Raw genomic sequence first — 17227 nt, forward strand, 5'->3', positions numbered from 1 at the left:
CCTCCATTAACGCCATTAACCAATCGTCCGAATCGCTTCACAAGATTACTCCAAACAAACCACCAACCTCTACCCATCACTTTCGATATCAACTGACCACCCCCTTCAACCAAGCAAAGGGTTGGTTCTCACAACCAAACAACCGGCAAGATAAAAAAATGTGGAAAACTCAATCACTATAATCTAACAATTTTCGACGGTATGTAATCATGTGATTAGAGTTAATACTTGAATAATTATAAACACGCTTTGTTCAATCGATTGCAAACAAATTGATTTCGGACAATTTTTCTGTTGTTCAAACAACTGCGTGACACATATCGCTGAGACAAGTTATAGAGCATGCATAAAACGGCCTGAACCGGCCAGATGACTGAGTTTATAAAATTTAGAAAGACAATAGTAACGAAGAAAATCCATGAGTTAAACAAAAATATCTACTCACCTTTAGCGCTCGAACCAACTAGATCTCGAATAAAACTTTTCCTAGCCGAATCGTCGTCTTTCTACCTCTCCAAAGAAACCCGGTTTCTTTCTGTGCCTCCATTTTTTATATTTTATTATTCTTCAAACCCTATTCTCTGTAAAACAATGTGTTTATATCTTTGGGTCCGAAACCCAAGCCCCCAACACTGACTTCGGCCCAAAACCAAGCCCACGTATCCCGAAGTCAATCGAATTTAATTTTAAAATAAACAATTAAATTAATTAATTAAATAGAAAAATACGTATAATAAAAACACGGGGTGTTATAGTGAAAGTGAGTTGTTTCGCATCTGTTGATATTAGACTCACCAGACGAGATGTTTCATTCCGTCTCGTTATAAAATACCAGACGGGATGTTATATTCCGTCTCGATCAAAAAGCCTCCAGACGGAATCCAACATCCCGTCTGAAATTATTTTTCACCTATGTATTGGACAGTCTCACCTTGCTTTTCACCAAAATGGTAGAAAAGAAGGAAAATACTAGCTACGGAGGTGAATAATAGTGGCTGTCATTGCCAAGGACAAAATAATTTGGCACCATTTTTTTTTATTCAAATCCCACTTTTACCCTTCTTCGTTGTTTTATAACCCAGTAATCTTTTTTCCGTCCAAATTCATCAAACCCCAATAACCTCTGCTTTCACACCCTCTCTCCATTTCCTTCATTTTTCACTAGTGGTTCTCCACAAATGCAATCCCAAGTCCCAAGATCTCCATGACCCAAAAGCCGTAAACCAAGCTTTACGAACCGGAGGTTCAATTTCAATAGTGAAGAAATTCAACGGTGGTTCAAACAAGAAAACCACAACTAGCTGTGCACGCGAGAAAATTAGACGAAGCGACTGAACCGCATCACTAGACCAAGTTTCTACGAAAGTCAGACAAGCAATACAAAAAGCGAGGTTGGGTAAGAAAATGAGTTACGCTGAGTTGGTGAAACAGATTAATGAGAGGCCTCAAGTTGTTCAGGAATTTGAAGGTGGGAAAGTTGTTCCTAATCAAAATGTTTTGGGGAAAGTGAAAAAAGTATTTGGTGTTAAGATTATGGGAAAAATTGGTGGTAATTGATTTTGGACTTTTAGGTAGTGCATGGTCGTTCTTGAATCTTGTTGATGTTTAGTGGGTTGTTGTTCATAATGTGGGTCGTGTGGAAGTTGTGTTTGTTGTTTTGTTTCTCGTCTAGAGCTTATGTGAAACTAGCCATTTGGCCTGGTCTATGGCCGGACTTGCTACATAGATAGCTAATGACTCAAAAGCCTAAAGTCCACTTGAATAAATAATATATGTATATTGATAGCTAATGATTCATTGCATACTTTGTTTGAAGAGTTTATGTTTTTCTATTTTTTTTTAAGAGATGAAAACAATATATACACTAAGTAGCAGTCAAAGGCGTAATATATATCAATTTATTAACTGTGCCTATATTGCTAGCAGTATAGCTATCAAGGATCGGGAACAAATACAACAAAATATAAGTTACTTGGTCAAGCGGTTTGATCTACAAATCGTGTAAAGCATAATACCTGTTTATATGTATTTGTGGATCATAGAAAGAGTTTTTAGTTTTATCAAATTGTGTGCAAATTTAAAGAATATAAATAGAATCTTAAGTTAGTTTGGCCTTCTCAAAATACATACATAGTTCGAATGAACAACTAAGGCAGCATCACAACAAAGAAAAGATGGAGTTTAAGGAAACTACATTCTTAGAAAGTCAGAATATATACTATATGGAGCTTGGATCTTTAAGTAGCTAGACTTACAGATAGATGCCATTAAGCTTAGGAGATGGTGGCCGAAGGAGAAACCAAATTAACAAAATTTAAAGTCATAATATATACTATATGGAGCTTGGATCTTTAAGTAGCTAGGCTTACAGATGGATGCCATTAAGCTTAAGAGAAGGTGGGCGAAGGAGAAACCAAACTAACATAATTTTCTATGAATGACTTTATTTACCACCTATTCAACCAAATCCCTCTATTCAAACTCAGTGACTCTATACATATAAGTATAAAGGCAACATAACTCAATTTGAAAATCACTACAAAAAAAGAATTAAGAAAGATTGGGAAACATATATTTTTTTATATAATTCCATACAATGCAGATCAAAGTTAAAATTTTCTGGTTCACCATGATAAATCATTTCAATGCATGATCAGGGAAATACAAACTTTTGTTCTTACCATATTAAACGTTTGTTAGAATACATTCCATTAGAGATAACCCGTTGACTACAACTCCTCATCGAGCTTCGTATTGTGACTCTATGCTTTCTACAAAATGTGAGTAGACACTGAAACATGATAAAGTCAAGTAATGCTGAGATATGTAGAAAGAGGGAAATTCCTTTTTGCCCTTACAAATTTCTAATTTTCATGAATAAAATTTGTATATGTCAAAATCCTACATTTCTAGACATTACACCCACCCTCTGAAAGGAATTTTTCCTATGTAGATTACTTAGGTATTCAATAATCACAGAGTCATTCCTGATGTAGAAGTCCATTAATGAATCCTAAAAACCCGACAAAGTTCAGAGGTGTGAAGTAATACCTTGCATAAATATTTACTGGATACCAATAATATAAAGATATCTTCAATTATAACCAAATTATTTGCTTAAAACATGAACATCTTTCCAAACTAAACCCAACGTATATAGAATATTGTCTCCTCAAAAGCTTAATTATTAACTAACACCTTAGGGGACTGAATCTTCGAGATTTCAAATGACACCTAACTCAAATCCTCAACACGAACTCCATGGTAGTTAACTAAATCCAACTATTTCCAATAGCAGCACATTTATTCCAGTGCGCATAACTAAATTATTTGTCTTATATCCAATTTGAAATGAAACAAATGTACTATCAAAGAAATGCACTTTGCCTAATGACACTTCACAGAACTGCATTGTCTTCATACCTCTTTAAATTATATGCATTGCAAGTATATTTTAACAGGTCATCCCTATTAGAAGTAAAACCATTTTCTTGCATATATGTAGTTAAAACTTTATATTGGGGAGTGAAATTGAGCCAATTACCAATCATGCATTCTCATTCCCTGTCATGTTTATTCCCAAACCACTTTCTCCAATTAGCTGAAGCTTCTTCTTTTGTCCGGAGAGACCAAATATGTTTCTTCATTTTCTGGCGAGATTGAAGAATCTCCTGTGGTGTGTTACACTATGCAAGAAGCAGTCTATTCTTAATCATACCAAAGTAATTCTTAATCAATGATCTTGGTGTATATATTTCTTGAGATTGAAGGTCTAAACTTTTCCGTAGCAAATAATTTTCTTCTACTAATGGTAAAAAGATGGAAGCAAGACATGATAGAAAAACTAACTAATTAAAGATTTAAGAAAACAAATATATCACAGTAGATATTGAATTAATGACATATATGAAATTCAAAAGAAATTGGAAATTAAAAGCGTTAGATATGATGGAAATTCAAAAGAAATTGGAAATTAAAAACAATCAAAAAGAGAAGTCATACCTGATTTGCAAGTAGAAGCTATGAATGGTGAAAGATATTCCGAAAGTTTTTCTTATCTCTTCTCATACAATTTTGATGATGAGGGATTGAACAATCTTGGAAGTATTGCTGATGAGAAGAGATGTTTTCATTTTGATGGGGAGTTCTAGGGTGGAAGACTTGATTAAATTTTGTAGAAGGCAAGGGGGGTTGCTGAAATGGCTGAATGAGACAACGGGAGAAGATGAATATTGTTGTTTCCCGGTTAGGGTTTTCATAGATTACGGTTCCATTTTTTGATGAGAGAGAGAAGTTTGTGCTGGAGTGGTTGGAGTAGTGATGATGTGGCGATGGAGTGATTCGGCTCCCCTACACCAAGGTAACTTACATCAGATTGGCTCCTCATTAGGTACATAATCAATACTAGCTGCTATTTCTCCCTCTACTTCATTGCTAACATTGCCATGAATTTCTTGGCTCCCCTCCTCCTCCTCAAACAAAGACTCGTCTTTTATTATATATCCTCATCCTTTATATTTTTGCGTGACAAAACTGAGTAAAATAGTAGTATAAATCAAATGTATGAGAGCATCTCTAATGTACCCCTCGTCCCCATCCATTTCCACTCAGATTGTCAAAAGAATGTCTTTGATGGTTCCCGATTTCTTCCCCATTGCCATAAATTCAGTATCAGTTTCCGCACTCCCACAGTTTGGGGGTCAAAGCAAGCAAATAAATGTCACAAACCTCATTCTAGGAGGTTTGTTGGCAAATTAAGTGTTGAACATCTTACTTTTGGAATACTTGCTTTCAATTCTTTCAGTAAAATAAAAATTAGAAAAGCAATCAGTTTCACACAATCATCCATCATCATCCGTTTTTTACCCAATTTTTTACATGTAGGGCTATCAAGAAATCCTCACTGAACACTAAAAAAATGAGTTAATGTGATTGTTTTTCATTACGGTTTTAACTGTCTTAATGTAGAGTACTGTGCAATTATGCAAACGACGTTACCAGAACTCCTACAGCCATGTCCCATGGCTTTAGACGGTATTCCCAATAAGCTTCTACGATTCCCAAAGCTACATGACACATGTCCACCGCAGCTGCACCTAGCCATCTCACGCTCTGTGAAATGAATAGTAAATAAATTCATGAAGCAACCAAAAACACCTTTGCAAGTGTTATCGAAAGATGAATTACAACTTACCCTACTGATATCAGTAAATTCTTTGAATAACTCTATGTTTGTCACCCATGCATCATCATGTTCATATCCAAACCCAGTAACCATAAGAGATCTCTCTACCTAAGATGGAAGTGGAAAGAAGTTTCTCTGCTCTCTCCAAAGCAATCTCTGCGTCATTGACACGTTTAGTAGCCTCAACTTCAAATGCGACTGCCTGTTCTGCTAGGTGCATTATATTTGCCACATCCTTCTCTGCTTTCAAAGCATTCATTTGTGCTCTCTCTGCGACCTTACTAAGTTTGTCTACTTCCTTCTGCATCTCTTCTTTTCTACTTTGTAACCGACTCAACTCCGACTGACATTTTTCCAAATTATTTCTACAGTTGACTATCTCATCCTGAGCAACCAAAAGTACCTCTTCTTCCACTGAAACCGACGCCCCATTTTTTTTCCCATTCTCTGTATCACCCTCTTCTGAATCATCAACAGAGATACCCGTTTCTTTCGCAGATTCTAAAGACTCTACCGCGAATTGAAGTTTAGCTTCTGCCATAGAAAACGCCATGGTTGTTTCTGCACAGCTTCTTTCGTAACACCCTCCTCATTAATAGCATCTTTAATATTACCCAAAACAAAAAACGACGACATTCAAATTTTGAGAGAGAGAGAGAAATTTGGTTTATGGAACGCGAATTTTGAACTTCTTTTGCCATTTCTTTGACCGTATCCTGTAAAAACTTTGCATATTCTATCCTTGCAGTAAGTTAGGGTTCCTGAGTTACTACTTTGGATAGCTCTCACTTTTTAGGTTTCTTTTTGTTTAAGAATAGAGATAAGAGCTAGGATGAGAGAGGTTTCTCTATTAGACATTCTATTTTTTGGTTTTTTTATGAACAATTGAAAAGGGCGTGGATTTGCTTTCTTTTCTACAGAGGGTGACGTGGGCTGACGTGTTTCACTAGGAGCATTCTCAACTACTCAGTATTCATGGTTTTTTATTAGAAGTCTTTGTATTTTACATTACTTTTTCCATGCTGATTATTTTGGGTCCATATTGTTTGGACTTTCTCAATAACTATTTTAACCCATACATCGATATTGAATCTATTTCAAAAAAGTATTTTGCTTTGCATAATAATTAATTGAATTCAAATATACGAAATATAATTATTGGTCCTTTTGTGCTGACATTCTGTCATTCTAGGATCCATTGCTTGGTTCCAATTGTTTTGAACAATATTTAAAAGAGTCATATCTTTTGACGGATTAATAGTCCCAAGCAAATCAAGACAGTCATTTGATTTTACATATAATGAACTATAGAGGTGCTCAATACAATTCCTGGATGACTGTGAAGTGGAATGATCAATGAAGTTGGTATACAAAATTTTCATATCTGCAAAATAGGGCAGAACCCAAACATATATATATCCCAACACTTCATTAATCCACACCTCCTACAATATCCCAACAACTCAAAATCAAAGTGGAATTAAATTACAATCAAGGCAGAACACTAAATTAGTAGGTCTTGATCAGAACTTGAAGAGTTACAAAGACGATATCACACTTAGGCAAGTGAAGATATTTCATTGTAGGCGGGTACTGGAGGTTCCCATTGCGTCTCGTTCTATTAATCCATTGACTGGAACCTCTGCATGTATGTATCACTATGTCCTGATTCAAACCCACGTCAGATGGCTTGATTTGTCCTGTCATACATACCTTTGTCCACTCAACATGAAGCCGCCGGTCCTGTCTTCCAAATTCCATCTTGTTAAGTCCTCGAATTACATCATCGGCATCTCGCTCATCATCCATATAGACAAAAACAAATCCTATAACAGCAACAAAAGGAAATAAAATCTTGTAGATACCACACAATTACCAAAGAGGAATAAAAGAAAATCCAGGATTTCTATGTAAGGATCCCATTATCAGAAGATATATGGTTGAAGAATTATACACGTAGACACTTACTTTTTCTTTACCCAAGAGAATCGCTAAGCTTTTCGTTCCAAACGCTTCATCTCCGTCCATATCAGGTATATCCTAAAGTTCAAACCAAATTACAAAATTTATACTTGACTTAGAAGTCAATATATATGCTATTACAAACTTTTTCCTATATGTCCAGATCCGTTTTTGAGATAATTTTGATGTAATAGATTAGTGATCTCTCACGGCACTGCAATTCCATCTCATCTTCTAGTTCAATGCTACCGTAACTTTGCGCAAACATTAATGTAAGAATAAAGTTAGCACTCCCTTTTCATATGGGATTAAGTGATTAATTAGGTTAAGGCAAGGACGATGGAGACCATGATGAAAGAGAAGGAGTGAATTCTAGGAGTTGAGAATTTGGACTACGTACTCCACCTAAGCCATTTAACAATTGTAGTTGTTCACCAAAACCAATTAATATTTAGTCCCACTAAATTCAATTCAAATGGAGCCTTCACAAGGTCACCCATGTACGCGTACCCCAGGATCATCTACCTATCTAAACAAAAATAGAAAAAATCAAATCGATTTTTCCCAGCACTAACATTTACTGGTTATTGTAAATGAGTCACGAAAGGGAAAAAGCTAACATTAGTAGTATGCCTTCTGCATTCAGAACACCCAGTGTACCAACCAGTGTCTTTGTTCCTTACCAACTTTTTTGTTTAGAAAATAATATTCACGTTTAAGGATTTCTGAATATGATTGATGTAATACCTTGAGTACTGAGACAACAACTGCAAACATGCACATGAACATCGTGGCCAAAACCGATGATCTTGTAAATGCCATAGGCTTCCCAAGTACATATCTCCTCGAAGTTAACATAGATGTTATGAACTCTTCTATTATATGAAATAAACTTGAGATATATGGCTAAGATAATCTGATGATACCTGGATGTGAAGGAAGACGCAAATTTGAATAGAAAATGCTCTTGCACCCATGATGCAAATTGCGGCGAGAATAGCATTACTCTTCCATCTAAGAAAGGGAAACTAATGCAAAAGAACAAAATAAGTTAAAGAAATTTATATGAGGAACTATACTACAAAGTAATCTACTTTTTCGAAAAAAAAAATCAAATAAGTTAAAAACACGTACATCAATAGAATATGCACCTCCAAATGCAAAGAACGTAAGAATGGCACATAATAATGGTAGCGACTGAATCATTATTCCCATAACAATACTCTGTAGAATTAAGGAAACCATTTAGTGACTGTATTAACTTCTTTCTGCATCAGGCATAGTAACAAAAGTGATAATTTTGGAAGAAGAGAAGAATAAGTAACTTCTTTCTGTATCAGACATAGTAACAAAAGTGATAATTTTGGAAGAAGAGAAGAATAAGAGAGAGGGTTTGAAGAGATGATTTTTTTTTTTTAGAGTTGAGAGTATTTTGTAAAATTGAAAAAAAAATATAGAAAAGGTTTTTATCTATTTTGGGTTACGAACAATTGAAATCCCCAAAAAAGAGCGTATAATTCCTTTTTTTTATGTAAAATCTGATGTGTCAGTCTCAGAGAAAAAAAAAGGGGGCTGACGTGGGTCACTGGGAGCATTTTCCACTACTCAGTATTAATAGTCTTTGATGGCTCTATACAGTTGTACTCTGTCAAAGCCAAAATTTAGTAAATAAATGGTCTCACAGGCTCGTAGGTGCTATGTGGTGCAGAATTATGTGATGTTAGCTCATGCCTTTTCAATCTTTGATAATTTAATTTTTGTGTAGAATCGTAGAAATTCACTCAAGCACATATTGATCAACATTGGTTTATCATTGGATGGATGGCCTGGACATCTTTATGGGTACCAAACTTAACAGAAAGACAAAGTGCGAATTTGAGATTCGGCTTCAAGCAGTACACAGAAGAAGCAATGCACTACATGTGCACACTACTTCCGGGCATAGGGGCTTCAAGAAGCAGGAGAGCAACTTTCTTGTATGGCTTGTATATTAATACGTAATACATTGTTTACTTAATAATTATATTAATATTGTGTGTTTGCGCACTTGATTTTTGTCAAAACTTGAACTACTTATTACATGGGTCAAATCCATTGAACTTTGTAATTGTCAAATTCGTTTCCCTGTAAAATATTTCATTTCACAGTTATACTCTAATTTTAGTGCATGTAGTGTGCGAGACATGAAACAAATGACTTGTGAGTGAAAGTTTATTTGTTATAGAGGCCTCTAGTCCCACCAAAAGGTTGACACAACTAACATCTAAATTTCTAGAAGTCTCTAGGAATCAATTACATTTGATCTTATAATCTTTCCTGTTTTTTAGGAGATTTTGATTCAAAAAATATATACATATGTATATATAATAAGGGGTTATGAAAAAAAAAAAATAGTTATGCAAACTAAACAGTTTTCAAAATTAGAAATCATCACACTCCTTAAAAGTAGTCTTAGGTGAGAATATTATAGTCACATCCAATAGGGGTATGAACAATGATTGTTCATTGTCCAATAGGTGTATTAACAATGATTATTCATAGTCCAAAATGGGTATAAACAATGATTGTTCATAGTCTAATAGGTGTTCCCACTGATCATTCCTTATGTTGTTGAGATATGAGCAATCATTGTTCATTGTCTAACAGGGGTATGAACAATGATTAATTAGTATTCTAACAGGAATATGAACAATGATTGTTCAGTATGAACATTGATTGTTCATAGTCCAATAGGTGTTCTCACTGATCATTTCTCATGTTGTTGAGGTATGAACATTATTCATAGTATAATAGGGGTATGAACAATGATTGTTCATAGCCCAATAGGTATTCTCACTGATCATTCCTCATGTTGTTGAGGTATGAACAATCATTGTTCATAGTCAAATAGGAGTATGAACAATGATTGTTCATAATCCAATCCAATGTGGGCAATAGGTGTTCTCACTAATCATTCCTCATGTTGTTGAGATATGAACAATCATTGTTCATAGTCCAATAGGTGTTCTCACTGATCATTCCTCATATTTTTTGCAATTCGGGATACGACAAATTACGATACGAGAATAAATCAAGGATTATTTATTAGTGACCTAAAAATACGGTGCGGTCAAATATTTCTATACGGCAATTATATGGTGTTTAATTTGTACGTGTTTTAAATGTTTGATTACAAAAATTTGGAAGCCAAAAATTTGTGCTATTCTAGTAATTTAATAGACATCGTTCCTCGAAACTAGGATTGGTTGACAATATGAAAACGCCGCTTATTGGGATTGGGATTTTTGGAAACTCAAAATGAATGTTTATTTTGTCTTTGTGTAATCCATACTATCAAACTTTATGAACTTCCATTTGCCACTAAGTAGTGAATTATTGACAAAGAAGTGAATTCTTCTTACATTGCCCACTTTTGCTTCACATCACCAGTTAATTAACAATCATTTTGAGTTCTTACGGAATCAAAACCGAACTAAACTCTACATTTATGCTTACACCAACCATGGATCAAAATGCAACTCAAACACACACACTCACACACAAACAAACTAAATTCAATTTCAAAATCCACATCAATACACAAACCCAAACAAAAAACCCATCACTGGAAATATGAAATAGAAACAATAGGCAAGCAAAAACCATACAAAAAGACGAAAAAGTAAGAAACAACTCTCAATTAGTGGAGTCCCCTCTTGATTTCTCATTTAAGATAAGTCTTTGGGAGTATGGATGGAAGAATTTCATAGGGTCGGTTCAACATCCATATTCCAAATTGAAGAACGCGAGTTGGAAACTTTAGCAAAACAAGATCTCGTCGATAAAAGTTGTTTTTAACAATCAATTTCACATTGGTTGATTTCTCTGTTTGTTTTGGTGATTTGTTGGGGGGTTTTTTTTTGTATAGATTTGGGGTTTTCAATGTTTTGGGTTATGCGCTCGGTTACAGGGGGTTTTCAGTTTTTGAGGGTTTTGAAGAACGAAAGTTGATTTTTTACGCTTAGTGTTTCGACCCCCACCTACGTGGCAAACGTCCATTAGTAGGGGTCTTCACTTTATTCGTTTAATCGACAGGGCTAAAGCCCAATTCGCAATATCATGGATCAATGTACAGGCCCATTAACTCATGTGTCTAAGGCTGAACCTTAGCCACATGGCTTGCCACTTATGTACATTAATTATGTCTAGATTCGTTTTCTTATCAATGAGATAATTATCAATTAAGAGTTATGTTCAATTACGATTACTTGAGCTACAAGAAATCTCTACTCTACACATATAAATACAAAACTATTTTTCATACAGAACTACGTTCTTGAGACTTGATCCCACTGATAATTTGGGTACGTAGGCAACTGCAAGGTACAGTCTCATCATTCCCCCGATCACCATCATTTTTCTAATTACTTTTCTACGTTCTTCGTCTTTTTCATCAACACTTGGTGTTTTGATCATATTTGTTCGAAACATAATTGGCGCCGTCTGCGGTTCTTATGCAAAACCGACGATCACGTTCTACAAAAGTTATGACAAATACTCCACGAGCCTAAGTTCTCGATGCACTTACTGACGATCATCGCGAATGTGCGGTTCCAGGTCAACCTGGCGGTGTCGAACTACTCCCTCCTATTCCTTTTCAACATCCGATTGCATACGACCCGGCTATCGTTCCACCGATGCGCCAAATTATTCAGCACTAAGTTATTGCCTCTGACGATTTTTCGTCATCTGTTGCGGATAATGTCCGTCATATGTCTCGAGGCATTCTTGTATTGAAAATATTACACTGGCCTTGTTTCATGTTGTCAGACGTCTTAAGCTTATTTCAAAGAAGGAATAGTCGAAGTTTATACTTGTCGAATATCCGCTGCGTAAGTTTTTTCGCAACGTCTACGGATCGAGTCGCAGAATGGAAAAGTTACCTTAGCATTTACAATATTGTCTCTGACACTCATACAATTAAACAGAGATAAACTTTGGTTTTGCTAATGACTGATTTTCTTATTGATGATATTCCTATGTCGAAAGCATTACTCGATGAGGAAAATGTCGATCTCTAATTGTCATTACCTCCCGGGGGCGATGACTTGAAATATTTATCGGATATATAAGCTATTTGCTAGATTTACACCGATAGTTCGCATAATAAGTCTGCCTCCGGTCTTGTTTGTGTCATCTTGAAGCTGAATGAAGACATAATTGAGAGGTCTCTACATTGGGGATTTGACGCGTCAAATAATATGGCCAAGTCCGAAACTGTCATTTGTGGTATACGCACAACTCTTCAGCTGGGGGCGACTAAGTTACGATTAATTATTCTAAGTTAGTCGTTAGCCAATTTGAATGATAATATGCGGCTCGCAATGATAGAATGGACATTTATTTAGACTTCGTTTAACGAATTGTATGAAATTTTACATCTATCATTACTGTACAGTATCCGCGTTATGATGTAAGGCATCCTGATTCTATCGCATACTTATCCGTGGAAAATCAAGTCGTCACTATTATGACAACACTGGATTAAACACTTATGCTGTAAGATGATTCCAAGGAGCTTGGCACTGATAATGTCTCGGTATCTACCGACGACGATCATGCAGCTGACGATGCTCAGGAATTCCTGATGACTAAAAACTCTATCACAGCAGCACAAGTCTCAATCCTATCCTTCGTTGTTTGGGCAGAACGAACAATTTACTAGGCCTCGAAGAAATTCATTCAGGACTATGTGAACACCACTCCCGGGGGCGAAGTCTCGCTCACATAGCAATGACCCAATGGTATTGGTGGCCATACATGCCAAAGGATGTTAAGCGTTTGTCCGAGAACTGTGCCTTGTCAAACACATGATATATGATATGGGTCAACTTCCCGCATGACGTCATCCATCCAATCCATAAACCTTGGTCATTTGCGAAATGGGGCCTTGACATTGTTGGTTTATTTCCGATAGCCCCTGACAGTGTTCGTTTCTGGCTCGTCGCAACAAATTATTTTACTAAGGGAGCGGACAAAATAAACAAGTTGAACGAAAAACCGGACAAAAAATTTGTTCGTCTGTTTCCAGTTCAATAGTTTCTTTTCCGTTATTATTTTTACACTTTTCAAGATTTGGTGCTCAATAAAGTCTTTCTTTCACTTCAATTCTAATGGTATCATTTTGTTTCCATCGCAACATTATTATCGCTACGACAAAATTTGACGAAATTACCACGTTTAGCTTCGTCAGTCTAAGTTTGAACGCTTTTACGCTCGCTTAGTTTGTTACTATCGCTACGACAAAATCTGACGAAGTTACCACGTTTAATTTCGTCAGTCTAAGTTGAACGCTTTTACGCTCGCTTAGTCGTTACTATCGCTACAACAAAATCCGGGCGAAATTACCACGCGTTTAATTTCGCAAGATAAGTTTGAACGCTTTTACACGCCGCTTAGTCGTTACTATCACTACAACAAAATCCGCGAAATTACCACGTTTAATTTCGCCCACTAAGTTGAACGCTTTTACGCCGCGCTTAGTCGTTACTATCGCTATAACAAAATCGGGCGAAATTACCACGCGAATTTCGTCAGTCTAAGTTGAACGCTTTTACGCTCGCTTAGTCGTTACTATCGCTATAACAAAAAATCGGCGAAATTACCGCGTTTAATTTAAATCGATCTAAGTTGAACGCTTTTACGCCGCTTAGTCGTTACTTATCGCTATAACAAAATCTGGCGAAATTACCACGCGTTTAATTTCAAATGTCGGTCTAAGTTGAACGCTTTTACGCTCGCTTAGTCGTTACTATCACTACAACAAAATCTGGCGAAATTACCACGTTTAATTTCGTCAATCTAAATTGAACGATTTTACGCTCGCTTAGTCGGTTACTCGCGCTATGTCAACATCTGATGAAGTGCCCCGTTTCGTTTCTTCAGTTCTGCATCGGAGCAATTTTTCGCTCAATCTAATTTTGCAAGCTAGCATTGGGGGCGTTTCATTCTATTTTGTGTCATCTATATAATTCAACAACATCGTCAGTTTTTCACAGGTATGTTATCTAACATCACAATGATATTCAATAGCCAATACATACTTTATTAAAAAAGAATTTTTAGCTCTATGGTATTATATTCACGCAATCACATAATCATTGGGTTGGGAAAAGCCAATGGTTTCTTATCAGTTTTTGTTTATACAACTCGTACAACTCTTTCCGTTTCAAACGAAACTATATGATAGCTTTATTATTTTTTCTAAGGCATTGTGCTGAACTTTCTACGAAAAATTTTCCGAGCGAAAATTTTCGTCAGCTTCATTATTTTTTCTAAGGCATTGTTTCGATCTTTGTATGAGAAATTTTCCGAGCAACAAATTTCAACAGCTTCATTGAGCCAATCTTTCTGAGCACAACTTTTTGTCAGCTTCATTATTTTTTCTAAGGCATTGTACCGATCTTTCTACGAAAAATTCTCCGAGCGAAAATTTTCGTCAGCGTCATTATTTTTTCTAAAGCATTGTGCCGATCTTTCTACGAAAATTTCTCCGAGCGAAATTTTTCGTCATCGTCATTATTTTTTCTAAGGCATTCTGCCGATCTTTCTACGAAAAATTCTCCGAACGAAAATTTTCGTCAGCTTCATTATTTTTTCTAAGGCATTGTGCCGATCTTTCTACAAAAAATTCCCCGAGCAAAATTTTTTGTCAATTTCATTATTTTTCTAAGGCATTGTGCCGATCTTTCGACGAAAAATTCTTCGAGCGAAAATTTTCGTCAGCGTCATTATTTTTTCTAAGGCATTGTGCCGATCTTTCTACGAAAAATTTTCCGAGCGAAAATTTTCGTCAGCTTCATTATTTTTTCTAAGGCCAATTGCCGATCTTTCTACGAAAAATTCTCCGAACGAAAATTTTCCGACAGCTTCATTATTTTTTTTAAGACATTATGCCGATCTTTCTACGAGAAATTTTTTGAGTGAAACTTTCTGTTAGCTTCATTATTTTTTTTCTCGTCATTAGGCGATATTTTTTAGAGACACTTTTTCGTCGGGTTTTCTAAAAGCGAAAAGTTTTGTTGGCTTCTTTTTTTTTCTAAAAGGCATTCGTCAAATTTCAAATTTTTGTGCAAAATTTTCTCCAAAGTCTTTCCGTTCGAAACTTTTTTCGCAGACTTTTCGTCGATATTTTTTGCTCATTATACCGCCGTTTCAGGCTGCGACAAAAATACACTTCATACTTTCCTTTAGCATAAAAAATATTAGCTTCCCCAAGTTTTGTATTGACTTCAGAGCTAAGCTTGCTTTTAGACCCCTTTGCGTCGCCTCCCTTTTTTTTAGGCTTCCTTGACTTTTTTTCATCTTCTTCGGCAGCCCAAATTCATACCTTCAATAATTTCCTCAATGCTCAAATCTTCATCAGAATCGATTAATCACTGCATCAAATCCTCCGTCTTCTTACCAGCAATGCTTCCTTTGGGAGTGGCCGATAACTGTGTTGCCACTTCAACCCCAATTTCATCTAGCACCTCATTGGTCAGATCATCAGTTTCTTCTTCAGCTTCGTCATCATTTACAACATCATCAATGGCGTCTGACATCGTCTCTGTTGTCATATCCATTATCCTGCTCATCCATATTGAGAAGTTTCTCTGTTTCTGTTCAAGCAGATTTCCTTCGAGAACGAACAAACAATGAGAATTTTCTTCACACCCACAAACAAGTTGGAAAGTATGTTCCTTTAAATAAGGTATGCTCGAGAATTCCCTCAACTCCCCCGAGTGCTTGGATGCTGTCGGTTATACCAAGAATTCTCAAGATCCTCAATAGTTAAGCGTCTGTTATGGGATTGTGCCTCCTGCCTCGTCAATGCATATTCTGCCCAGACATGTTGAGATTCTAGAAATTCACTCTCCCATGGCGCCATGTAGCGGTAGAGCTTCGGAATTAGTCCTCATGTGAGTACATCCCACTGCTGGACAAAACTTCTTATTCAGAAAAAGGAATCCTTATAATGAGACAAAAAGTACTTTTCAGACTCATAAGAGAAACTAAATCCTCCGCATGTTTGGCTTTTGGTTTTGGTATCATGGTCAAACTTATATTTTTCGGTTTTAGCTTTCCTTTTGAGTTTGAGTTAAGGCAGGCAGGAGATTGTAATCTGATGTTTTCACATGGATACCATTATTCATCCTTTTGTGGTTTCACCAACCAACAATTAAGCATGCCTAATGTATTTTGGATGAACCAAATAGAACAACACTTATCTAATCTAAACTCTTATCATCTAATCCAAACTCTTATCATCTAATCTAAGCTCTTATCTAATCTAAACTCTTATCATCTAATCCAAACTCTTATCATCTAATCTAAGCTCTTATCTAATCTAAGCTCTTATCTAATTCAAATTCTTATCTAATCAAACTCTTATCTAATCCGAATTCTTATCGTCTTTAGTCGCCTTCGAATTCAATTCGTCTTTAACGTTTTTTTTCTTCCTATTATTACTATACTGCCCCTACGTTTAATTTTCAACGGTATAATCTAAGTATCGCTATTCCGTTGGTACGCGTCGTCGAAATCAACTTTCGTATTGTTACGTAATGCGTTCGGCACAGTTTTCAGCAATCAATTTCGTTTGAAAATTTTTATGTGCATTTTTCAGCCATTTTTTAACTACAATGCGTCCCGTATACATTAGTTTGACATTATTTCGTTTCCGGTACTTCACGAATTTTTCGACAGTCAATTTTCGAATGATTTCTTTTCGCACGACACTTCGTTATACATTCCGCTCATTTTTCTTTCTTCTTTGCCATATGAACTTTGTTCGCATGCCAAAGAGGGGGCGGTGTTTCGACCCCCACCTACGTGGCAAACGTCCATTAGTAGGGGTCTTCACTATTCGTTCGACAGGGCTAAAGCCCAATTCGCAATATCATGGATCAATGTATAGGCCCATTAACTCATGTGTCTAAGGCTGAACCTTAGCCACATGGCTTGCCACTTATGTACATTAATTTATGTCTAGATTCGTTTTCTTATCAATGAGATAATTATCAATTAAGAGTTATGTTCAATTACGATTACTTGAGCTAC

Source organism: Coptis chinensis, chromosome 2 (assembly GCF_015680905.1).
Source record: "Coptis chinensis isolate HL-2020 chromosome 2, ASM1568090v1, whole genome shotgun sequence".
NCBI classification, from domain to species: Eukaryota; Viridiplantae; Streptophyta; class Magnoliopsida; order Ranunculales; family Ranunculaceae; genus Coptis; species Coptis chinensis.